This window comes from Zeugodacus cucurbitae, chromosome 6, assembly GCF_028554725.1.
Source record: "Zeugodacus cucurbitae isolate PBARC_wt_2022May chromosome 6, idZeuCucr1.2, whole genome shotgun sequence".
Classification (NCBI taxonomy): domain Eukaryota; kingdom Metazoa; phylum Arthropoda; class Insecta; order Diptera; family Tephritidae; genus Zeugodacus; species Zeugodacus cucurbitae.
Genome location: NC_071671.1, coordinates 1,710,301 through 1,738,219, shown reverse-complemented (window position 1 = coordinate 1,738,219; position 27,919 = coordinate 1,710,301). Strand labels below are relative to the sequence as shown.

Here is a 27,919-nt window from a genome sequence, read left to right as displayed (position 1 = left end):
AAATGAATTTCAGTTTTTTAAACGCATTATATGTGACCATAAATAAATTATTGCGACAAGGTGGCTTGTATGCGCTTTGATGGGTGGAGAGTGTGGGCCTTGTGGCTTTTAGTGTCACTTTTACTTTGCCTTTATGTGTTGCTGATTCTTTTAATTATAACTAGGAAGAGCGAATCACTTGCTTTTGAGAAAGGGCACTTGACATTCATCAAAGGCTGTGAACATATTTTTAATTTTTAAAAAATTTTGAAAATAATTTATATAAATCTTATTTACAATATTTAGTCTTGAAATCTGCACAATTACACCTTAAATTTTCTCAAATGTCGCCTATTTACAGGCGTTCTCACACTTTATTGCCAACATTACGTTAAAATTTCAATCTCCAATAATTTACAATTAAATAAAGCTCAACATTTGCCAGCACTTCAACGACACAAATTCCATTTAAGCAATTGTATAAATACCAACGACACGACTAAGGCGCACGAGTTAAGGAAATGCCCGCGCATAACAGTGCATAAGGAACGTAATGCGATTGTAATGATTTTACGTGAAGCTCATTGCGGCGCATGCACCACAGCAGCTGGCGAATTGCACCGACGACCTTCGTCTTCGTCTCTGCGCTGTCCATAATTTCCGCAATAATTCCACCGCAGAAAATGTATGCGAATTGCAGTAAGAGTTGTGCTGCGGTTGCAATCCTCATCTTCCTTCTTATGCAGAGTAATTCAGAAACTGTTGTGGCGGTGAATTCTCCAAAGGATTTTGGCAAGCAACGCATTGCTGATTCAAATGCATTGTGTTTAGCTAATATTTTATGGAATTGTTGTTGTTGTTTGTAATACGTATATAATGGAAAGAACATATTTCTAAAAATTCACAATAATTTTATGGTAAAATATTCAAAATTATATTTTTTTTAAATTCGCTTGCAGAGTAGTTGTTTTGTTGTTTCATCTGCCTATGAAGATTTTTTAACACTCACCTTTCACTTTCATTTAACATTTACATACATAGTATTATAAGTGAAAGTCTTCAATATTCTGTTAAATTAACAGCGCACGTGCTTCATGCTGTTAAAATTTCCCTTGCGCTGCTGACACAACATGCCATTCGTGCAACATAACCCAACATTTACTCTCCACAACGCTCACTTACTTTCACTAAGAGCACACTCACGCTCTCCACACTGTTACAGCTAACAGTAGTAGCCTCTGTTAACTGCTTTCGCTGGCAAGACACAGCCTCCAACGCCATGTAAACAGCTTGTAGCAGCCTTGCTACAGACGCGTTGGCTGCAGTGTGCGCGCTTACAGCATCCTGTCGTCGCTTACACCTCAACACAATCAGTGCTTATCGGTCTTCCGGCGCAATCGGACGCGTGAAGCGGGAAAAAACCGAATCATAACCGAGTGTTTATAAAGTACTCATTAACTCACTCAGTGTGTGTGTGTGTGAAAAGTTGGCTTGATGGTGCTATTTCAACCGTTTACGTGTGTGTGTTTGTATTTATCAAATGTACGTGTGTTTCACCTGTTGTTGTGAGCCCGTTGCAGACGATTTCATTATAAACGCCGCAGCATTTGATCGCCTGAATTATTGTTTGATGCTCGCGTTGGTTGCTCATACGACGTGGCGTCGTCGCTGTTGGCAATAAATTTTTGGCGATATTTCCGCTAAACGCGTCGCGTACGCCGCGCGCGTTGTTTACGTCGCCGTTATACGTTGGATAAGCATATGGATTTATATAGTGTGTTCGATCGTTTGTAAAAAGTTGTTAAAGTTGGTTGACTTTCGCGTTGGCGTTGCGTCGGCGTCGGCGTCGGTTGGTTGACACATTGTAATTTAGTGACTTTCACTTTGTGCATAAATACTACACACCTTTCGGCGATTGTCGTACTATTATGGAGCCATAAAACCATTGCGTTGGCAGCTTAAAGGATTACTGCAATAGATGACTTCCGATTAATAATTTACTCCTACCAGCAGCAATTACAAGTCTAAAGCATAATGATTCATTAAATAAAAAATACTGAGATTTAAAATTAATTTTAGTGAAGTTTTCAAAGTGTAAAAATAATATAAATTAAAGAGATAAGTTAATAAAATACAAATAAATAATACGTTAGAATTAAAATTAAGTAAAGTAAGCCAAATAAAAATAAATTCACAATTAGTCATATAAAAAAAAAAAATTATTAAAGAAATCTAACAAGGTTTCTCAAGGTAAAATCAAAGAATTAAAATTCTTACATAGTTAAATGATAGTTAATAAATAGTAAAAAATCCATTTGTTTAAACGAAGCTATATTAAATATAATCCGACTAAACTAGCGTATAATGACTTACGCCTTTTTATGAACACTTTAGCTGATATCTGTAGTAAAAATTATTCAAAAAATGTGCTCTAAAACAAGTTTGTTGTTAAATAAAATGTTCAACCGTTAATTACAAATATTTTTAAGAATAATCTACCACTAATATTCTGCGCAAATGTTAAGTGATTTCATAAAAAAAAATGTTCATTAATATAAAAAATTAAAAAGTTAAAAATTTAAAAATTTAATAATTAAAAAGTTGAATGAAGTGATTAAGTGAAATTAGTTAAAATCCTAGTGAAAAATAGTATAATTATTATCAATACTACGAAGGATTTGGAAAAATATTCGGTGAGTATCATCATTTATGTGATTGAGAAATAGAGTTATAAAATTAAAGATCAATATATGTAATTACTCGCCAATTGTGAAATATATGAAAAATGTTGCCTACATTTTGGCGCAATGTTAAAATACTATTCTATTAAAAAACTCAGCTCAGAAATCTCAGGCAAAATGTTTGCTTAACTTTATTAAGCCTGAAAATGCTTGTCGAACTGTCAAACTGTTGAGCTTGCTGGATTCTGCGTTCTCAAGTATAAATAGTTAGTCATGATCTCCGTAAACATGCCCATGGTAGCTCTATTAATATGGAGGAGTATATATTTAATCTTTTTTCTCAGGCAATCGACCTACTTTTCTATTCTTTCTCTACTGAATTTCGAAATAATTTACTTACTTAAGACCACAAGTTTTAGCTAAAACCTCACATATCTATCAGAATTTACAAAACACATTTGTATTTCCCTGTGTATGCCCCTTTAGAATAACTGCATTAACCTTTGCTGTGTTTGCTTTCCAAGTAAAATAGCTTGCTCTTCCTAAATATTCCAACTAATGTCTAATTCTGTGGATTACAAGTAATCTATTTACAACTGCATTAGTTAACTGTAACACAATGCTAATTAATTTGTATACACAACAATAACAACAACAACTGAAAATTGTAATTAATTAAATTCCGAGTAAACCAGTATAAAGCAACCGAACAAGTGCTCGTGTTGTGGAAATGCACTCGCTGCCAGCTGAAATAGAAACAGCAATTAATTATTGAGCCATAGCAAATCGCTGGCCTTTTGCTTCAATTCGTAGAGTGCAGTGCATTTGTAGATGAGAGCATTTTCCAACATTTACTCCTACAGTATTTGCACAAAACAATTTCGGCAACGTATAGAGGCCGGAGGCAGGCGCTGCAGAGGAGCGGCCATTAAATAAAAATGCAAGGGCAATGACTAGGCAGTCCGAGCACAATTCGAGTAAATAATTAAAATTAGTTAGTTGTCGGGAGTAGAAATGTTGCAGCAACATAAACATTTCAATTAAGACTCATCACGAGCTGCAAACAACGGCAAACGCAAAGCGCAACTGGGCGAATGAGAGGGGGAAGAGAAAAACAGACAAAATGTAAAAATAAAATGTTGTTTGAGTAGATTAAAAACCGTTCAATGTTTAGGCAAGCGTTCATAATGGCATGCCATTTAGAATGTTGAGCGAGACGTTAACGAGTTCATTTAGTCATCTGAAATGGCTAACTGAGATGAAATTGATTTTTCGCTGCCTCTTGTGGCCTTGGTTGGCCTTTTTTTTGGCCTTTGCGAGGTATATAAACAAACAAAAGTGGTTTATTTAGTAATGGAAACATTTTAAGTAATCAGAGGACGGTCACTTTGTGGGTTGTTCGGTGAGCGCTTGATATATGCTAATGGCTTCAATGTTTACATTAGCTCAAGGGTAACTTTTATATATTTATTAGAGCAATCCAATTTATACTAGTTTAAACCAATTTCGTTATAAATCGGCGTAAAGTTTTTATATATTTAGTAGTGCTGAAAATATGAGGAATACTTTTTATACGAGTGTATACCAATTTTGGTATAAATCCGTGTAATGTTTTCATATATTTATTAGAGTTGAAGACACTAGAAATGTTTTTTCGACGAGTTTAGACCAATTTTGGTATAAATCAGGGTAAAGTTTTCATATATTTATTGGAGTTCAAGAGACTAGCAAATTTTTTTAGACGGGTTTAGACCAATTTTAGTATAGATCTAATTTAATAAATGATATCATTAAGTGCCGATATATGCGAAGTAATTTCTCTAAAAACGTGAGCAGTAAGCCTTTACCTCTAACTCTCCTTCAAATCCAAACAATTGCAAACACTGCTGAAAAGCGCGCCACCGCTCACCGCTAAGAGCGTACAGTCTATCAGTCAATGTCGCTGAATTTGTGCTCAACAAAACTATCTCACAGTCTGAAGGCTGACAAGTTTACTTGTTTGCACAGCGCATTTGCCACGAGTGAAAAATTAATGACAGCAGCGCCTGCGGAGGAAAGAGTGAAAAATGAGTGAAATCGCCGGCAATCATTTTGGCCACTTTAATGGGTCAAAAACGGGCGGGCTTGTGGGCGATTAAGCTCCACATTATTGCAGAGAAGTGTGAGTAAATCTCCTTACTCCTCCCTGGGGAATAGCCGCGCCACTTCTTTTATGCCTTTAAATTGCTCGCTCACCGACGCTCAAAGTGTTGAAGCTACCGTGCAGTTTGTATTATGTAATGCCACGAGCGTGTAATTAACGTGGGAATACGAGCAGCTAGAGTTGTAAGCTGCGCGGGTTGTTGCTGCAAATGAGAAGTGTGAAATATTAATTTATGTTTGTACCTTTGAATGCTTGAAATCTTGAAATTTTCCGCTTTCAGAAATTGTTTGCGCAAAGTTGAAGCGCCGCAGTGATGTTGGCAAAATGTTGCACGACATAATATTGAAACAAAGGCGCTTATTGTGCTTACAGTTAAAGCGCTTACTCGCCACTGCTATTATTAAAAAATGCCCAGTTAATTTAGAAATAATAATATTTTTATTAAATTTAATGTGAAAATTTATTGAAAGTATTTATTATTATAAGCACTTATATTATAATTATAATTTTTTTATATGAAAATTAATGTTAATATTTGCTAGCTTTACCTCATTTATTACTATTTGATATTTCGACATTTTTCGACTTCATTGAAACTTCTAGCTTTCGAAACTGCCAGTTGCCATGCTTCCAGCATATGCTAACTAATTTTTGATCGATTAAAATTGCTGTTGATTTACTGTTGTTGCACTTTTCACACGCTTAGTGGCTGTTTGGTGAAGTTTGCTTTTAGTTTTGTTTTGAGTTCGAAGCTTTTTCAATTAAAATTGCGTGCAACAACATGTGTTTCGGATAACTTTTACTAATGTTGTGGTGACGATAGTAATTAGTTTCGGAGTATGTGTGTGTTGAAGTATATGGAAAAATCAACAGTTGAGTTAATTAAAAACAAGTAAGCGGTGTGATGGGTTTAGTTTGCAAATTTTAATCGAAACTCTGACAGCTTTTAAAGCTCTCTGGTTGAAATTAAAATAAAAATATTTTTTAGAATGTTGATAGATGGTGTTAAGTTTAGAAAAATCGGCTTGGAAAAAGGCAAACACTTCTTTTGATCTCACGAAAAATGCTGCCAAACACCAGTTCGAATGATTTTCCTTAAACAAAACTCCAAGCTCGAAGCTTTAGAGGAGAGCTTTGAGCTTTAATGTTTATTTAAGCAGAATAATCGAAGAAATTAAAGTGAAAGAGACATTTTGACGCCTTTAATGTTGTTGTTGCTGCACATTCTCGACTTTAACTGTAATATTTTACCGTTATTGCTTTAAATGTTTGCACTCAAGTACGATTTTTTCGTATAAATCACCACCTTTGACCTTCCCGCACAGCGCATTGCAACAAATACGGCTAGCGGTATTTAGTCAAGGTGCGACATTACACATTTCAAAGACTGTTTGAATTATTCTGCATAATTTTTCACGCATATCTTGATGTCTATTTGCGTAAAAACACACAAAGGTATTTGGCGGTTAACGAGAGTAGCTATTGCTCAAAGCGTAAGCGCAACAGCATATAAAGGAATAAAAGCATAATACACACACAAGTAAGAACAAGTAACAAGTGTAACAAAAGCAAACGGAAATGCCACCAGCGTCGAGTTGGCAAACAATGCCCGCAACAAGTGTACTGGTGTGGCGGTGGACGGAGGGAGCTATAAAATGAAAAACTGTGGCATTCTAATTTAAATTTACAATGCCAACAGGTACGCACAATTCACGCGGGAACAAAACAATAAATTGTGGAAATATGCCGATAAAGACACGCACACAAATACTCACAGGCAGAGAGAAGCAGAGGAAGAGGCAGTCGTAGAGGCGGCGGCTGTGACTCACGCACTTTTGTAATCTAAAATATATGGCAGTGTAGTAGTATGCCCACATAAATTGCTCCGGCATCAAGATGTCTGTGCCTGAATGCGTAGCGGGTTTAACTGTGAATTGTTGTTATAGCGATTGCTGGGCTGGAGAGAAAAAAATTCTTAGAGCTTCAGTGGAAATGTGGGCTTTTGGGCGGTCAACACCTGTGGCGAAATGTGGCGCTAGTTCTGGGAGTGAGAGCAAGGTGTTTTGTTATTATTATTAACTAGTTGAATGCGGTATAAAAATATGGTTAGACTCAAAGATTTTTTTGTTTTTTTTTTTTGCTGTTACTTTAGCGCTTTAGAAATATGCGCATGTGTCTGATTGTTTCAACGCAGCTCAACCATTAACCTCACTTAGCCTAGGCTACGCTGTACTGTGGCGCTGTTTATTGTTACATAAATTTTTTCAGCGCGGTTTGCCATAAGGCTTTGCGCTATTTTCTAGCTATCTTTATAGCCTTGCGTTCATTCTCGATCACATTTCACCAACACCAGCGACTGGTATGACTCACTTTTAGCTTTGGTCCATTGTGGTTTTGCTCTGTGTTGGCACGTGTTACTGTTGTTGTTTTTTGGTGTGTTGTGGCATATCGCACTAGCAACCAACAGTCTCTGACATTTATCACATTTAAGGTGCTCTTAATTAGCAATTTAACATCTGCACTTAGTTAGGCGCCACAATACACAAGTCGTTGCTGTCTGCACTGCAGCCATGTAGCCAACCGCAAAGCGGCGTCGGTGGTCAGCGTTACACTCTCACACTCTCTATGTCTCTCGCGTATGTGTGGGCGCTCATAGTTAATAGCCTAAAATGTGTATGCAGGGAATTTTGCACATTAAATACTTTAAGTGCGGAACAGACATAAATTGCGGCGAACGTAAAGCAGACATGCAAAGCGAACCGCTGGACATTAGTGGTTTTGTATGCCACTGTTGGTGTGTGCCAGCGGGTTTAGCGATGAGTAAGCGTATCTGAGAGAATGGAAATGCTGATAATAATTAAAATTACTATATTACAAAAATATATTTATATATATATAAGTTCTTGCTACTCCTATAGGGAGCATAGGCCCCTAATATATATTTAACCGTACGTCATTAGCTGGTCAATAATATTTTATTTTTCAATATTTATTGGTGCAATTTGGCATAAAAAATATTTTTAATAATATTAAATAAAAAAATATTAAACTCCGAATCTATGTATTTGCTGCTAAACAAACCTTCTCTTATGAAATATAACACAAATAATCGAAAATATAAAGCAAGAAAGTACTCTAGTTCACATTTTTGATATTAGCTCAGATTTTTCCTACTGGGTGTGTCAAATAACGGAAATGTTGTGCGTGTTTACGAGCAAATAGCTGCTATGACAGTTATATTCTAGCGAAAAGTGGCGACAATATCGAGACTGGCATGAAAAGTCATAATTGTGCAGCTAATATGCAAATATATATATATGGTTATATGGTTACGTATACGCAGTGGCACACATAAAAAACTGCCCAAAATGAATACAAATAAACAAGTATGTGTGCCTGTCGCTGTATACTATTGCATAACACAGTATTTTGCAAATTTATTTTGTAGAAAATAACCGCCTACGCATGTGTATGAAACCAGCTAAGCCGCTGGCTTTTAGTAAATCTAATGTAACAAAGTAAGTACAAATTTGATTACGTTACTTCAAATGTATTTGCACTAGTCTCTTTGAGTACATGTATCTGTATCCATTTAAAATATTGCAAAAATATTGTTGTTGTTTTTATCCAAGCATTCTGTAACAAATAGTGTTATCATGTCCAGATAGTTTTTGCTTGTCACATGCACACTTGCTTAGTCCTTGGTTGCCTTTGTGTGCATTTGACATTTGTAAGGTAATCAAATTCATTAATAATATACACACGCATAAAACTATAGAAAACACTAACAGCAGCCAGCAGCTTGCTTGTGAGTAGTAGGTGGAAAAGGAAAACGAACAACAGAAACAGAAATGTGAAACTTACACGCACAGAGCATGGCTTTCTAAGTAAACGAATGTGGTTGGCAAAGTGAGTGCGGCAGCGGAGGGAGGCTGGTTGTAAGTGACCATATTCCACATATGGGAATTATGAAGTGCATTATGTTGGCAATCTGTCAATGGCTGACCTATATATGTTACTCTTTTATAGAGGAGCAAGGCTCTTTTGCCTTCTGCTCTTTGTATGTACGGCGGCAATGATGTTAAATCAATTTGCTAGCGAACGTAAATGCTGTGATACGCAGCCTTCATAAGGAAATGTTGCATTTTGCAGAAACTTTTATGTGAATATGACTAGAAAAATACTGAAAAAATAAAATAAAGAAATTCCACTTTGGACATAACTTAAATTAAATAAAGTTTATTTAGCAAATTGTAGCGATTTATCAACAGAAAAGGGTTAAAATTAACGTACGAGGTGCTATATTCAAAAAATTACGGGAATTTTCGTTTTCAAACTAGTCCTCATTTTTTGTCAGTGCTTCTTCCAATCATCGAAACACTTCTTAAACACGACTATTAAGCTTCACAGACAAAAAAAAACTCCTTACTTTAAGTAAAAGAGAACTAAGCTGTGTCACAGGGGTCAGCAAGGGGCACTTACCTCTAAGAGGCCACCTGCAGAGACTTGGCATAGTAGAACCGGTTGAATGCAGGGCGTGCGCGGAAGATGACGAGACACTAGAGCATTATCTCTGCGAATGCCCGGCCTTCTGTCGGTTAAGAAGAGATACCTTCCAAGGCTCCCATTACTCTAATCTGAGAGAAATTGGGCAGCAGGAATGGCATAAACTCAGAACCTTCGTTAAATCGACCGTGTTGTTAAATTGGTCAGGCTCTCTTCACCTCCCTTTTCAACCAACCAAGCAACCATTAAGCTTCACAGGTGAATCATATGGAAATGACTGAAAAAATGGTAATTCAACTTCTGTAAAACTATTCAACCTATTCTAGACTATAATTACATACAGAATGTGCTCTTTTATTTAAAATCTTCCTAAGTGATGCCTGCATACAAACACACTCCTATGCTGCCTGAAAATACACCAAAATGCAGCCTTTCATTATTGCTTTTACGCATCACTTCCACACGGCCATCAGGTGCTGAGCGCCCGAATCACCGACCATGAATGCCCTCAATGCACAAGGAAATTGGTTTGAAATGAAATTGATTCATGCAAAACAGTTACGTGTTACAGTGCGTGAGTGGCTTTTGTCAAACACACCAACACAAATTCACACCAGTTTGCAGGTCGCAACCGTTGAATGGGTTGAAATTGAGTTTTTTGCTCAACAGAGACATTCGAGTAGGCCTGTGAGCACCATTCTTCCATTTTGTTGTTGTTTACACCGTTAGCTGTGCGCTCGAGCAGTTAAGAATGTGCAGGCAGCATAGTGATTGCTTGGCATTCCATTGACAAAGACCATTGGCGCTGAGTTCATTGCTGGGCGACAATTAAAATTCGGCAAAGTTTTCTACGCCGCCTGGGGACGATATGGCACACAAACACATTCAAAGCAATTGCGTAGGCAGCCACTGGCATTAATGCAAGCGCACATGTGCCTACTAAATATGTCGAGTAATTTTTCCGATAATTATACTTTATTAAAGGTGACACGTAAAAGCTTGCGCCGACAAAAACGAACGCCAATGACCTGAGTGCCGCATGCAGGAATTTGGGGATTATGTTTCAACTTAATTAGTGACAAATGCCGAGCGCCGTCCCAGCTCAGGTTTATCATACTAATTACACGTGCTCGGCTTAAATGGCTGTGCTGCGCACTAGTAGTTGTTGATGTGTGTGTCTGTTGGAGATTTGCAAATGCTTGCAAATCCCGTCAAAAGCTCTTGCTAATGCTTGAATAGCAGATATTTCCGTGCTGGTATATTTCTAAATGAGTTTAGCTGCACAAGTAGTAAACATAAGACCGCTGAGGGATCGCTGTATTTAGGGCTTTAAAGTCTCATATTTCACGTTAGAATTTTAACGATTTTGTATAATATGTGCAATCCCGAAAAGTTGTTGTCGCCATTAGAAAATATACACAAACAGCTGCAGGGACTATGTGTTACATTTAACTATTGCGTTAAAGCGACCTACATGTGGTATGAGTAATGCGTCTGCTTTGTGGGAAAAAGGTGTCAAATGGGAATAATCATAATATAAATGTATGTGTATACTTGTGTGTATTTCTATATCTGTAGCAGTTGGTATTTGCATTTGGTTGTGTTCATGCGATAAGCAACCGATGCAAATTAGTTGACCCTAAGTTTGTTAGTTTGTTGGGCACATGTTGATAGGAGCTGGGGCTCAAACATCTTTGCAAAGTGTCGCTAAGGGACTAACTTTCATTTAAGTATTAGTGCCAGACTGTGTGTGGGCTTTGAAATTTGTAAATGTGTACGCTATGCACGAAAATTTACGGCAATAATGTCAATAGAAGAGCAGCTAGCGACGATACGTTACTTGTGTAAAATATAAATTATTATTAAATATGCGCTAGGGAGATGAGCAGCTTTCAAAAGATATTTAAAAATTTCAAAAAAACAAGAAAAAACGTTCGGCTGTACCGAAGCTAATATACCCTTCACAGGTGCATTTCTTTTAGTAACTATGTGTTTAAGCAAATTTAGCCGGGTTGTTTGCTAGAAACATTAAGGTTATATTGTTAACCGATCTGAACAATTTCTTCGGAGATTATATTATTACCTTAAGCCGTAATCCATGTCAAATTTCGTGAAGATACCACGTCAAATGCGAAAATTTTCCATACAAGCCATTGATTCCGATCGTTCGGTTTGTATGGCAGCTATATGCTATAGTGAACCGATCTGAACAATTTTTTCGGAGATTAAATTATTTCTATGAGCAATAACTTACACCAAATTTCGTGAAGATATGTAGTAAAATGCGGAAGTTTTCCATACAAACCATTGATTCCGATCGTTCAGTTTGTATGGCAGCTATGTGATATAGTGGTCCAGTTCCACTTTTAAAGCAAACATTGATTGCTCAGATGCTTAAATCTATAATATAAAAATAAATAATAATTTTTGGGAATTTAAAATTTATTATAAGCCACTACTTGTTATAGTTGAGTGATATTATTGAAATATAATTGCTTTCATGCTCAGATATTCTATGAATGCTAAACATTATTTTCATAATGTATTTAAATACCCGCAAGCCAAAGCTATTTACTACGGCTTAAAATTGCTCATGCGTGTCAGCGGGCGGTCAGAATTGAGTGCCGTTTCCAAATAACCTTTAATTACAATATATAGTATTTGTAATAATTCTGGCAAAATTAAATAATAAAGCCCTCTCTATACATGTGCGTAATTGAAAAAAATAATCACACATATGCATTTATCAATGAAAATCATAACAAAATTGTATTTTTTTCTAATTTTGTTATCAATTAAATGCACTAACAAAATATTATTGCATGGAAAGCAAGGTTCAGCTTGCCTGTTGGCTAAAAATGCATTACAAAATAAATGTGCATGTGTGTGTGTGCATATGTGCCGGCAAAGCAAAATAAAAGCGTTTAATTAAATAAATAATAATTTGTTTTATATTGCTTTCAACAAAATTTCTATGTATTATGCGCCCGTTGGGCTACGTGGCGTATGCGCAACATTTTCAATGTCACTGCACTCGAATTTCACATTTATTTGCATATGCAATGTATGTCAACAGCATTACAAATTACTGGAGTATAGTATATATATAGCTACTTATTTTAGCATAAATTATGATTTGCGTTCAAATAAATCACATTCAGCTTCCTAATAATGCAAAAACAATGTCAAATTTTTCATTTTGTTTTCTAGCTAAACTTATTAAGAGAAAAAATTAGTCGTAAATATAATATGATATTGATTTATTTTATATAAAATGTAACTAAATAAATGAACAATCTATTTTTATACTCTCGCAACAAAAGTTGCTAAGAGAGTATTATAGTTTTGTTCACATAACGGTTGTTTGTAACACCCAAAACTAAACGAATTAGATATAGGGTTATATATACCAAAATGATCAGGATGATGAGTAAAGTTCAAATCTGGATGTCTGTCTGTCTGTAAAAATTGAGATATCTTCATGAAACTTGGAAGACGTATTTCTTGGCACCATATAAAAATTAAGTTCGAAGATGAGCGTAATGGGACCACTGCCACGCCCACCAAATGGCAATAAACGAAAACATATAAAGAGCTATAACTAAGCCATAAATTAAGCTATTGAAATAAAATTTGGTATGAAAGATCGCACTAAGAATGGGCATATGCGGATGTTATTTTTTTGGGAAAGTGTGCGTGGCCCCTCCCCTGCTAAGTTTGTACATATCTCATAAACTACTTCTGCTATATCATGGATACTTTATAGAGTCGTTTCTTTTAGGTACTACCTTATACAGTCCAAAAATGGAGGAGATCGGGTTATAACCATGCCCACCTCCCATAAAAAGGATATGTTGAAAACTACTAAAAATGCTTTCATTCAGTAAGGAAAACCAACAGAAACCTTAAATTTCATTATAAAGATGGTACAAGTTAAGAGTTAACCCCATAAGGGTTAATCCCGACCTATTATTGCACTCTCTATAGTGTCAGCTGAGTGCATTCTTGCACTGAAGTTCATGTGAAATTACTCAATATGCGTACGTGCGTAGCGTTAGCCGACTGGCCAGGATAGCAACACACAACAACACCTGCATAGTTCGGTTTTCCCGCCAAAACCTGCAGCTTGGAATTTTGTTGCTAACCTTTTCTTCGTGGAGCAAGCAGTAACTATAAGCTTATTAAGTTAAGTCGTTTAACTAAGGTATTCATTCAGAAGGAATCAATAAAGCGATTAACATCGCTGTGAAAGTAAAAAAAGGCATTTTTACTAACTTACACAAGTGCTGCAGTCAAAGTGGTATATAGAATTTTAAATGGGCATGTTTCCGCACACTTATGGGTCAAAAACCATATCTCCCAAACTACTCGACAAATTTCAATGATATTCGGTTCATAATATCTTACTAGCTTTCCAATGATATGTTGTGAAAATAGTCCAAATCGGTTAACAATCACGCCTACTTCCCATATACCAGCACTTTGAAGTCGATCTGAATCGTTTACTTTACAATATATAAAGTAAGCACTAGTGAAGATATTGGAACAGAGTTTTGCATAAATACTGTAATTATAGTGTGGCATCGCCCTTCTAAAAATCGTCGAAATCGGTCCATAAGTTTTCAAGACCCTATATATCGAATATGAGGACTTCAGTGCTTCTAACAATTTTTTTTTTATCGATAATATAGATAAGTCTTTCAGATATTTTGAAGAAATTCAGGGGGAATATGTTTTTTTTTAATAATATGTCTCCGTGCCAAAAATGTGTGAAATCGGGTTATAACTTCCCCTATCTTCCATATACTTAATATTAGGGTTTTCAAACTTTCAATGGACTTTAGACCATATATCTATATGCCGAATAAGAATAAATTGTTTGTTATATTAATAAAATTAAATAAATAAATTGCGAGAGTATAAAATGTTCAGTGACACCCGAACTTAGCCCTTCCTTACTGGTTTTTTAGTTCAGTTTGGCTTTTTTTATAGTTTATGTATTCTGTATGACATATATAAATATGGTTTAATCTATGAATTAAACAATTAGCCTTAGCATATCTCAAATGAAATTAGCATACTAAATACATCACAAACACGAAGCAAAAAAATAATATCCGAATATTTTATTTTTACCATTTTATTTTACTTTTTTAGCAAATTTAATTAGTCATAAAATTTCTATGCGCCTTCATAAAATATGCACCAACTGCTTCCACTTAGGGCAATTGCCATTAATTTTATATATTTTTATTAATACTTGGATTTTCGCATTTATTATTTAATTTTTTGAAGAATTTTTTTATTTTAATTGTGTTAATATGGCATTAGTCATTAATTTATTATTGAAAAGCAATAAAACCAGCTGTTAAAATAATTAATGTTTGCTTTGCATACAAAATAAATGCACACTTAAGTGTTAGTTGCCTGCTAATTAAATGATTATTGCGTAATCCGATACATTAAATATTTAAAATAAATGCCATCGATAAGCTATTCACTTTAATTTATATTCACAAATAATACGAGTAAACAATACTCGCAATAATCGATTGTTCGTAGAAATTCGTATTTTATTGCTTTAACAGGAAATGGCATGTGTGAGAAGTGTATGCTGCGCTATGCCATTCCAGGAATAATAGCTCTCTTACCACAAAAGCTCTGCAGAGCTTTCATGTAGTCGGTGAAAGCACATGAAATACATGAAAGCTCTTGTGAAAGCTCCTCTCAAGACTTCGCTTATAATTAGTACTTAGTGCATTAAAATCATGCGGCGCTTGTTCTAATTAATGAATACAACGCAGGTGAGAGCATATTGAATGCAATGTTAAAACTAAGAAATTGCTTTAGTTTACTCAAAAGGATTTTTTTCCTTACAAAAATGTTTAATTAAAAAATGCAAATGCGGGAATGCAATAATACGAGTATGAATACTTAAAATATACAATGGCTGGTCCATTTAATTTCCATGTTGGTGGATATTTCTTTGCTGTGCAGACGCGCAAGAGCTTTCGCAAGCAGAAAATGAGAGATTTGCATGCGGCTTAATGCAAAGTTTAACCTTTAGTTCTCTGCTGCTTTGAGGTCTCATTTTCCTCTTAATATATTCACTTGTTAGTCATGCAATTTTGAACTCTTTAAATCTATTTCACGTATTTAAATTGAGTTGCAGTGGACTCAGTGCTGCAATTTTAAGATTTAATCTCTAGCTCTCTTTGCGCTTCTGCATAATTTCTTCGTTTTTAGGTTCATTTAAAATAAAATATTTAAAGCATCTCTCTTACCGCTTTAAATACAGCTACCACTTTGACTTTAGTAAAATAAAAAAAAATTATATACTGCTACTATTATTAAATTAAGTAAAATACGCCAAAAACTGTTCGTAGCAATCCAAAAATATATCTACTCCTTAGCATTTTCCATACACTCAACCACTTGCCTCACCATTTAAGTAAGTAAAGCGCCCGCAAAAAGTTTAAAGCCAAGCCAGCATACTAGAGACTCTCACGCCTCGTTGCAAGCACGTCTCTGGCGAGGTGGTGCGAGAGGCAAACATGTTATTTATAGTCAACACACACATTATACTTGCCGGTGACACTTTAGTGATCTCGGAAGAACAGCCGTTACGTACGAGTATACGCTGCTGTTTTGCATGTTACACATTCTATTTTCATGTTGCAGCATTCACAAAGTGGCAACATGCTTTAGTAAGTTGTAGTTGCTAGTTGTGGCACAGAGATTTTAATAATCTGCTGTCAGTGGCAGCGTCTCTCATGTAGCGCATGTGGCATGGCGAAATTGATATAGTCAGTGTGTCGAAAAAGTGCTAAGCAAGTTCATCAAATGGGGCTAACCTAAAGCGAGTGCATAGCCGGAAGGAGCTAGAAGGCTGGAGAGATAAATTTGACTGACATAATAGGCGTTAGCAGGCACATGCACACATAATCGCATAACTTTGATGTTGCAAGAGTAGTTGCGGAGTGTTGGAAGATTTGCATGCGCTACGACAAGTGTGGAAGACTTTGGTCAGCTTGATTTTTGATCTAAAAATGTCAGCAAGTGTTATAGTTTTATGTCAAATTTATCATACTTGGATTGCTGTCATTGTCATTCCTTTCGAATTAGACATAATTCTTCAACATAAGGCAACCAAGCTTGGAATCTGAAGAGATACAAATCGGTTACTTTAATCCCAGCGCGGCAAGGAATGTGACTTTTGTGGAACAGTCGCCGAATTTAGTCTTGAACCGAATTGCTACCGACAGAACTTAAACGTTGGCGCCTCCACTTTAATGTCGTACCACACCGGATCATCCCTGCCACTTACTAAAGTGGTATTTTCTTATAAATGCATGTTTTGCCAAGGTTTTTTGTATTTTTTTTTGAAAGTAGTCTCGTGTCGTGTAGCGCTATGAGCATGCCAAGAGCTTGCCGTGCCGCAAACACACAAATAATATAGTCTACTTTGCGGCTGACGGCGTAATTTGCTATGCAGCGCATGGCTGTCGCGCGCAACAGAAATGCAAATGTGCAAACTGCAGGCAAAGTGAAGTGGCAAGCATTTTTCCCAGCCAAGGCGACTAAATGAAACGGAAACAGTGAAGGAGTAAAGTAAACGTGATTGTGACAGCTGTCAATTTGGCTGACTGCCTGACAGTCAGACGCTGCTTGCGTGACAATGACGCGAGCGACGATGCTATCTTGAGCGTTTTCTTGCTGAAAGTAAGTTGCTGTAATAATATTGCAACTGACAACTGTATTACAATTAAAGCTTTAATTAAGGCGTAAAAGTGCAACAAAATTTCGGCGAAGAAAAGTTCGCTGCTCTTGTTCGTAAACTTTTGCGCTTGTCGCTTAATAAATTCAGTTAAAATTAAAACTGCGAGCTGTCTGGCTGTCTTGTTGGCTTACTTGTGCGCTGTGCGTTATCATGATTACATTATTTGGAAAGTATGCCATAACTTTGCTATTTTTTTGTGCTCGCCCATGCGGCAGGCGGCCGACAGTCACAGCTGTAATAATATTTGTGTGTGTGTGTGCATTTGTTTGGGTACAAGTTGAGCGGCAAACTTTTGCGTTACACAGTAATTTTCTGCCAACAAATGGTGACATCAAGCATTGAAATTATTTTTTATTTTATTTTATGAAATTTTAAATGCCACATTGGCAAATTTAATAACTTTTATCTTAATTTTTTTGTTCGTGAATTAAAAATGTCACCATTACTGCTTACGTGTGATTTTTTTGTTATTTAACTAAATAATAAAATAGAGTAGATCAATCGATTTGCAGCCTTTGAAGTCCTAAATACATAAATATGGTGTGTGTTCAAAAAATAACGGGAATTTTTAAAAACAAAAAAATTTTATTTGTATAAAATAATGTTGCCGTCTTCTAAATAGTCCCCATGCTATATTAAACACTTATGCCTAGGCTACTTCCAATCGTCGATACACTACTCAAACTTGATTTATGGGCTATCCTTTGACTCTTTCAGCGATTTCTCGTACGCTTTTCACACGACGACAATTTTTATGCACAATTTGAGTCTCCAATGCAACGAAATTTTAAATTTTTAAATTCCCGTTATTTTTTGAACACTCCTTATACGTACACATATGTCTTAAGCAACAAGTCTACCATATAAATAAAGCGAAATTGACTTTCCATTTCCATTTCAATGCAAACCCATGTTCCATTAGTTAGCGGAGCTCAAACGCCAGCATATATTTCATGAAAAAAGCGCGTTTGTAACGCATTTTATTCCGCTTTGTGTTTGTGTTGCTTCGCTGCTGGCACAAAAGTTCAAAAGTGTGTACAAAAAGCCATAAAATTGCACTGGTTCATTTCAGCGCAGCGCCTGTGCATTAATTATTTATACTGTTATTTTATTTATGTGTAGCGTTACCCGCCGGGCTACATTGTCATTGGAGCAGATCCCCTGTGGCAAACGAGTGAGCAGCGGTGGTTGTGAGTATGGTGTGTGTCTACGTGATTGTATGCGTATCTCTTTCTCACTGTGGCTGTACGTGTGCGTGCGTGAGTATGCGTGTGCGTTGCGGTCTTTTAAATGTAAAATTATTTATTATCCAAAATCGCAATTAAGTGCAGTTTCAACATTTGGCTTTTGCAGTAAGTTCAAGGTTTTCGGGTGTAAAAGTTACGACGAGAGTCAGTTTAAAATTAAAACATGAAATATTCGGTCTGTAAAGTTGATAATGAAACCGAGTTCAGGAAAAGTTCAAAAAAGTCATTCATTTATATGTGAGCCAAGGAACTGAAATTTTCTGAAATTTTTATATAATTTTCTGAAAAATAAAATAAAAAAATATTACAAAACCTATAAGTTTAATATTAATTTTTTATTACAAAAATATATTACATATATATCCATGATATAAAAACTGAACTGTAAATTAATTTTAAAAATCTTTTCATTCACCATATTCGCCGCTTATCCGTTCTCTGTCACTTCTCTATTGTGCGCTTTCCATTCATCAACATTTCACTGTATACAAGTTAGCGCGCCGCAGTCCTAGGAAATCATTTCAAATGCAAATCATTTGTTGCACACAACACCAACAACAACAACACCAGCGAATAGTAATTACTGTCACTCACGCCTTCTCATTAAATACGCAGACAGTCGCGCATAGAGCCTTAATCCATTGGAACAGTAAAATAATAGAACAATAGTTAACCGCTAAGCGCGTTTCTTTGAAAGGAACAGTGTGGTTCGAAAGCAGTGGAGAATTGCAAATAAATACGAAATGAGGAAATAATTGAGCTAAAGTGGAATAAGTAGAAGAGAATGAGTGGAATTAAGCAGAGTTATTTAAGCAGAACAAAGTGCATAGACAAAGGAAAAAAAGATAATTTATTTGCATAAGACGATGTGCTGTAAATACTGTATATAAGTATTATAGAATGGAACAATATCTACTTTGGATGAAGAGTTAAATTATAGCTTCACGAAATCTTTAGCCGCATAGATGTAAAATGGAAAATATGTTTTTCATTATTTCTCCCCCTTAAACGCCTAATATAATACTTTAAATTGAGCAAAAAGCGAGTTATAGTAATAGCCTTTTCACACAGCCAAATTAATTGATCAATTAAAATTTTAAGAAACCAGTTTTTGCGCTTCACACTGCCGGCTACTCGATAACAGATCAGCTGCTTGTTTTAGCAGCACAGATCGTATATATTATATAACTAGCAGACCCAGCCACACGTTTTTGTGGCTAAGATATACATTACATTAGTATTTTTTTCAATATAGCTATATATATTTGAAATTAATCATAATAATTTGTTAAAGTTTGAATTTTTTTGTCGTATATTGAAGTATTTAACAAATTAGCAAATTTGCAAGTTGGCGAAGCCAAGATTGCTTCGATGACGATATTGATTACCGTATTCATAGCCAGTTTTGTTCTATTGCAAAGTCGAGGTTGATTTATGTTACGCAGCATGATGACAATTTACACTAATTTTAATTGCAAAGTGAGAGGTGATAGTCAAGTCAATTTTAAATATTCTGTGAGATAATTGACTACGTCATCCTGGTTTGTAGCTGTGTCAACTGTCCTGGAACAGAATCCTAAATTGTCGCATTAAGATCAAAGAGATCCTTGTTTTTTGCCACCAATATAGGTCATTCAATAAGCCATTTATGTTTCTTATATTAAGGTTTCATGTCAGGAAAAACACGATGAATAAGCTCCTCTTTCGAGGCCATGAAGTGACTGAAACCCGTTAAAAATGTTATTAATCCATCGAAGTGTCAACTGCGTCGCTACCATTTCCAACTATTTCTACAATCGCTGTATTATACTATTGGAAAAACACTCGTATGTTATTTGTTAATTGGCGATTCTTTATGTGTCGTCACAAATTAGATGATGTTAGGAAAGTGATTAGTTCGTCAGCAACAGTTTCACCAAAAATATTTTCGTTGTCGCGTAAATCTTTTAAAGTCCTGTGCAGTACCTCCAGCGACTTGAATATCTGGAAAATTTTCTTTATAGCTCTTTTTTGGCGATTTTGCAGACTGGTGTTTCGTTGATTTGCAATTTAGGAGTAATTTCAAGGCCGAATTGCCGTTTGTCTGCCTACTAACGGGTGTCAAGTTGCCCCTATTCCCATTATAACTGGGTGTTGAAAATAAGTGAAATCGGTCCAGGGATTACCTCAACCCTCATGTACTATATATGCTGATTTTCGTTATTCTCTTGGACTTTATTTCAAATTGTGTGTAATAAAATTACATCAATAAATTGCGTGAGAATAAAATGTTCGGTTGCCTTTCCCTACTTGTTACAAATTGTTTTGGGCTATCGACACAGCCTTATACAATTGAACAATGATAAAAATTTTTTAACAAAGCAACAATGACAACTTTCAAAATATTATTATTTTTTGTTTCTTTTTCTTTTTATAATTTTGTTGTCAATTCAAATAAAATCATCTTCTTGTTATGTTCCTCACAATTTTTCCATATATACTTACTTTCTAATCCTTCCCTGGCCTTCCATAAATATTTCAAAACTAAAATTAGCCAGATCGGTTTGGCCCTTCTCGACTTTTTTCGAGACTAACGACACAAATTGTTTGTATGGGTGATTAGAAAATTGTGGATTTAAGACTTTTTCAGGCAATTTTTCTAATTTTTCTCTCCGTAAGAACCATCTCGGTACCTCTAGAAACATTCTAATAAAAGAATTTGCGAAATTGGTTCAGCGGTTCTCGAGTTATGCGCTTAGCAACACATTTTGCGATTCATTTTTATATTATAGATTACAAATACGATCTTTGTCGCCGAGTTCCATATCATTTTCAAGTCGATTAAAATTCAATAAAAAATTAATGAAGATTTTTATTTTGTATTTTAAATCGATCTTAATCAGCGTTTTAATCGAGCAGATATCGGTTAATTGATCAATTAGCTCCTGTGTGAAAGGGCTATAAGTGCACTACTTTAAAAGTTTCTAAATGATACGACACGTGTCTCCACTTAATTGACATTGTCAGACGCAGCAAAGTTCCAAATCGATATTCACTATATTTACAACCTCAATGCTCAACAATTTATTTTTATAAATATCATAAATGTAATGTAAAATTAAAGTTTGATTTTAGACTTTTGTTCTTTATAATCTCCGAAAAATTAGAAGATATGAAAGCAAATACTCGCATTAACATTTAAGCTCGTTTATGTAGAGGTGTCTGTATATTTGGGTACTGCTTAATTAATGCCATATTGGAAGTTGGTTTAAAATTTCTAATAGCCGCAGCTGGTAGCTGTCGATTAGTGCGCATATATGTATGTATGAGTATATGAGCGTGGAATTAGCAGTGAGTGCATTTTTAAAGTAGTCACCAAAAGTAATCTTGATTTAAGTGACAATATTAAGGAAATTTTATATCTTAGTACAGCATTAAAGCTAGAAGGAAGGAAGGAAGTTTAAAAGAACTTTGATAAGATGCTATCAAAGCTCCCTTATGAAAGTATAATATGCTGGTTGGCTTTTGTAGAGGATGTAGAGTAATAGCATATTAATATAGCCACCCTTTAGTGACCATCTGTCTAAAATATATTCATTAAAATTTGTAAAGTCGCATATATATCCAAAGTGGTAGAATCTAACTTATATATGTATATGCCACTTTCTCTAATCCGAAAAGAGTAATATTCAACATTCACGCACAATTTCGACAGTCACTGTCTCAGCGCCAGCAATGCTGTGGGATCCGCGTTATAATGAGCATATGATGGCGCGCCAACTGCTGCCAGTTAAGCTATTCTAAAGCTTCTGGAAATAATGCGACTGAATGCATTAGCCGCCGATCAGCGCCGTACAGAGCTGCAGTAGCGCGATTTCGCAGCGTAATTGGGTAACGGGATTATGCTTGTAAATGAAACAATTTGATTGTGGTCGCTCTAAATGATAATGCATATGAGGCTAAGCGCACTGCAGTTAATTGAATTTTAAGCGCTGCTTTCAGGGCAAACGAAAGCGGTTTAGGCGAAGGAAGTAATGGAAATTTTTAAACAGATTAAACTGCTGTTACTATTGTTTTCTATTTAAAGTAAATTTTTGTGCTTTATTATTTTCACTCAAACAATCTGCTTGCAACTAATTAGTATTTCACTTGTGTACGTAGACTTTTTTGATTACCTTGTCACAATATTTGATCCCACAGCTATTTGTTGTTGCTAGCTGAATACACTCGTTTTGCTAAATCATTTCGTACTAAAGCCGTCCACACATTATACGTGTAGAGAAGACAAATTTTGCTTGAAATACCAGCAGCTACACGCCGAAAGCTGGAGAATTTCGTCGGAGGTTAAACAGAATGTAACGCAACAAAATTAGTTGCCATAAAAACGGGCATGCCAACAGCGTGCAATAACAAGTGACACTCCCAAACGCAAGCCTGGACACTCACACAAATATACATACTCGTACATACATATATATGTATATACTATGATGCGAGTGTATTGCCGTCAAACTCGTGCACTTTATGCGAATTTCCTCTTAAATGGCAATGACTGAGCGAAACATGCCAAAACTGGACTCCACATGCCAACATAGCATATATAGTACAACAACAACAACTATAAGTGGAGAAAATGTGCAATTTATGTCCATAAAATGAGTAATGTTGTGATTTCGTGCATTTGCGCCCCTGAAAGTGTGCTAATAAAAATGATGCGCTCGAAATGCATTTGCAACACGTTAACAAATCTCTAGCAACATTGTTACGGCTGTCCTAGAAATGGCGTAAATCATGCTATATGACTACTAACTGTATGTATTTACAGTTACAACTTCAAATTTCAAGCAGTAAATGTATGCTCCGTCCTTATTATACCCTGAACATGGCATATTAAGTTTGTCACGAAGTTTGTAACATCCAGAAGGAAGCGTCGGAGGGGATATAAAGTATATATATAAATGATCAGTATGTTGAACTGAGTCGACTTAGCCATGTCCGTCTGTCTGTCCGTCCGTCCGTCCGTCTGTCTGTATATATACGAACTAGTCCTTCAGTTTTTAAGATATCGTTTTGAAATTTTGCAGATGTTTTTTTCTCTTAAAGAAGCTGCCCATTTGTCCGATATCGGACCATTATATCATATAGCTGCCATACAAACTGAACGATCGGAATCAAGGGCTTGTATGGAAAACTTCCGCATTTTACTACATATCTTCACGAAATTTGGTGTGGGTTATTGTTCATAGCAATAATTTAATCTCCAAAAAAATTGTTCAGATCGGTTTACTATAGCATATAGCTGCCATACAAACCGAACGATCGGAATCAAGGGCTTGTATGGAAAACTTCCGCATTTTACTACATATCTTCACGAAATTTGGGTTGAGTTATTGTTCATAGTAAATATTTAATCTCCGAAAAAATTGTTCAGATCGGTTTACTATATCATATAGCTGCCATACAAACTGAACGATCGGAATCAAGGTCTTGTATGGAAAACTTCCGCATTTTACTACATATCTTCACGAAATTTGGGGTGAGTTATTGTTCATAGTAACTATTTAATCTCCAAAAAAATTGTTCAGATCGGTTTACTATATCATATAGCTGCCATACAAACTGAACGATCGGAAGCAAGGGCTTATATGGAAAACTTCCGCATTTTACTACATATCTTCACGAAATTTGGTGTGAGTTATTGCTCATAGAAATAATTTAATCTCCGAAAAAATTGTTCAGATCGGTTCACTATAGCATATAGCTGCCATACAAACTGAACGATCGGAATCAATGGTTTGTATGGAAAATTTTCTCATTTGACGTGGTATCTTCACGAAATTTGACATGGATTACTGCTTAATGTAATAATATAATCTCCGAAGAAATTGTTTAGATCGGTTAACTATAATCTTAATGTTTCTAGCAAACAACCCGGCTAAAAAGAATAAGTAAAATGTTTTCTTTTTTCTATTACTTACTTTTTCTTACGTCTTTAGATTTGCTTAAACACATAGTTACTAACAGAAATGCACCTATGAAGGGTATATTAGCTTCGGTACAGCCGAAGTTAACGTTTTTCTCTTGTTTTCAACAGAGTTTAGAAAGCTTAACAGTTAGTGGTGTTAATAGTTCTCAAGTTCTAAAGTGCCTCACTACGAGTTTGTATTAAATATTTTTTTTTTTTTTTTTGAAAATAAAAATATGAAATTTAAATACTTTTACTCAACACGGCTTTTAAGTATAAATTATTATTTTTTTAGAATCACTTTCTTAACTTCCTTTCTTCGCATTTCGCATAGCTGCACTAAAAAAAATCTTGGCTGGTATCTTTTCTTCATTGTTCTCAAGACATGATTTAGTGGTTCTAAAACGATTTCGAATACAATTCTCAGAAGCGCAGGCGCCAAACGCTTGCTACACGTAGCTGAGGCACTGAGCGCGTATTGCACCTATGCGCTTTTGGCACTGTGCGCATGCATCCAATTACAGGCCACACGTTGGCTGCGACGTGGCTATTATTCTTAAGCAAATGATACATAAAATAGTATACTCTAAAAGATTACAAATGCATGTGGCGAAAATTTATGGACTATGGCTTACACTGTTCTTTCTGCGGAGATAAATACCTGGCGTTTAAGGCAGCATACGTGCGTCGGCTGCCTTTTATGTGCAGTTTTCACTTGCTAAGATGCGTTCGAATGCTTTTGGCATTAAAATAAAACGTAAGATTGCACACACGTTGCATAACAATAAATTATAAGAAGTGGTTAGATTTTAAAATTTTACTACATATCAATGAAAAATGGCCCACTTGGCAAGTGGAGTACGCAATTTTTCTTTATGACGAACAATTTAAAGAATTTTCATATAAAAGTTTTCTGAAAAATATACTATAATCATTGTTCATCTTTAGCTAACCGTGGCTAAAGTCACCTTTAGTGAGCTTTTATGCAGACTCTCTCTCTCTCTATTTTATCATACATACAATTCTGCTACTACGGAAGTATTTGAGTACTCTCTAGCGCCATTGTCCCACTCGCAATCATAAATGAAATGTCAGTTAGTCCACCTAAATCATTTCCACAGCAAAAAAATAAAAGAAAATATCATGAAGGCTAATGTTACGTATACGCCATGCCATACCAATTTACCAGCGCACAACAACTAAAGTTTCCAGCAAACGGGTGTTATAAATCCTGACAGGAATTAATATCTACACATTTTACAAAGAAAATGAAGCTGCATACACGGAAAAGTGTTGGCTATCAGTTACAATGTCAGGCCACAGTAGCCAGTGGCCGTGCTATCTGCATGCCGTGCTACTAATACACAGCCCTCAGCCGTCTGTTGTGCATACCGAGAAATGGTAGCGTTGGCCAAATATGCCAACGCATGTACGTGATGTAAAGTTAGACGTTAATTCCGACAGATTGTGGAAGTATAAACTGTCATGTTATGGTTTCGTTGGGAATATTTGTGTTTATGGTGCCATCAACGTAGTTACGCATACAACGAAAGTGGCACGTCGGAGATATGTTGGCATTGCGCTTTGTAGGTGTGTGTGTGCTTATGTGTGTGGCTGTCAGCTGAAAGAATGACTAAGTCAGTGTCAATCAGCGTGTCAGTTTATGTGTGCTGGCATTGTTTTCTGTACGTGGGTATGCTTTTGGAATTCTTTTTTGTTGCCTTGACGGAGGTTGAATGCTATGTTGTATTAAGAAAATAAAAAAATGAAAAAAAATTTACTCAAATTCAGTAAAAAAATTAAAATAAAAAAATTGCAGAATTACCAAAAAATAAAATAAAAAAATTACAACAAGAAAGAATTAAAAAAAATAAAATAAATAAATTGCAAAATTAGAACAAAAAAAAAAAAAATAAAAAAAATAAAATAATTTAAGTAAATATAACCTCAATAAATATTTTCGCAAATACTAAAAAAAAATAAAAAAATTACAACAAGAATAAATTAAAAAAAATAAAATAAAAAAATTGCAAAATTACAACAAAAAAAAATAAAAAAAAATAAAATAATTTAAGTAAATATAACCTCAATAAATATTTTCGCAATTTTTTCCAGAAATTAAATATTTTTTGTACAAAAAAAAAAAAAAATAAATTTTTGAAATATTTTGAATAATTTTCCTTATCAAAATTTAATCTCTCAAAATCTTCAGCAAGTTTCTGAAAAGCCAATAGAACTACTAGTAGCAATGCATAGCAATATTTTGAATTCCCTGCACGCATTGCTGAATTTAATCTATTTTGATTACGAAGACATTCAGGTGAAATAGTGTACACATATATACCCATATTGCAGCTACGCACTGCACTTGAGCTTGAGCAGAATGCAATACCGAGAAATGTAGACACGAGCGCTTGCAGCAGCAACAATTGCAGCCATATGACGCACACAACCTATTTATTATCCAAAGATATTGTTGTATGCCAGTCGCACACCTCTTCAGCAATTTATATAAATAATCCACTTTGAGTTGGCAGCAGATACATAGCTGGTATTACATGCTGCCGCTGCTGCAGCGGAATTGTAACATTCGAGCTTCAATAAATCTGAGCTTAAGTCGTGTAATTGAAGTGTGTGGTTTTGTCGGGAAGTCAGTGCAGTGCATCATTGCAATTCACATTGCTGGCTTTGAGTCGAAGAATGCCGTTACGGCATGTCACGTGCGTGCAACGGTAAGTGATTTGCTTTTAATTTTCGCTTTAATATTCCTAATGTAATGTGGGCAGGCAGGCTCAGCAATACTGAGTAAAAGATATGTATTGATTTACAAATAAAATGCAATTAAAAGGTGAAAATGCAATTTTGCTCGCTTCCGTGCACAGATTATTGCAATGAAAATTGTAAGGAGTGAATGGTGAGGAGTAGGTGGAGCGTGCACACGTATATGTGTGCCATGCATGATTTAACTTGTAGTGTGGAAATATAATTAACAACTTTCGTAGTATTCGAGATCAGAGGAATTGTGATCTATGTACATATACTGTGTGTTCAAAAAATAACGGGAATTTTTATCCAAAAGTGAAATTGTCAAATTTTGTTTTTATTATATTGTTAGCCCTGCCCCTGTAGTATGAATAAAAAATTTTTTCACAAAAAAAAAAAAAAAAATAAAATTCCCGTTATTTTTTGAACATACCTCTTATACAAATATGTTGAAAACTATACTACAGTAATAAAGAAAATCATAATATTTTACAAAATCTCTGGAAAATAATTGCTTAGGCATAGTTTTTGTGCTTTTCGTTGTCGGAATTTGCACAACCTCAAAGCAATGTGAGCCACCTCAGCTCTTTATTCTCCTCTATAAAAGCTATGTTCGCGATATTTCACTGCTTTCGCTGCTGCATGCACCTGCGTAATTTTTTGCAATTTTCTACTTTTACGGAAGTGTATTTTGGTTTTCTCATCTCACATGCTTGTCTTTTCCGACAACTTCAAGGTTAGCACTGACATTGCGAACAAACAAGCGGGCGAAAATTGCATATCTTAATCCGTGAATGCCAGTGAAAGACAGATGCACAGACGAACAAAGGGCGGCACTGTATTGTACAGATCAATCAGTTTGTGGAAACAAGAAAT

General features: G+C 35.4%; 1 protein-coding gene across 1 annotated transcript in view; it reads left to right on the top strand.

Moving 5' to 3' along the window:
* The first annotated feature begins 2,572 nt into the window (after window positions 1-2,572).
* Window positions 2,573-27,919, top strand: part of LOC105213483 (metabotropic glutamate receptor 2) — a 192,501-nt gene continuing 167,154 nt past the window's right edge. The window contains exon 1 of the mRNA XM_054233137.1: window positions 2,573-2,672. The gene's annotated coding sequence lies outside the window, so the exon portion shown is untranslated. The remainder of the gene's footprint in view (window positions 2,673-27,919) is intronic.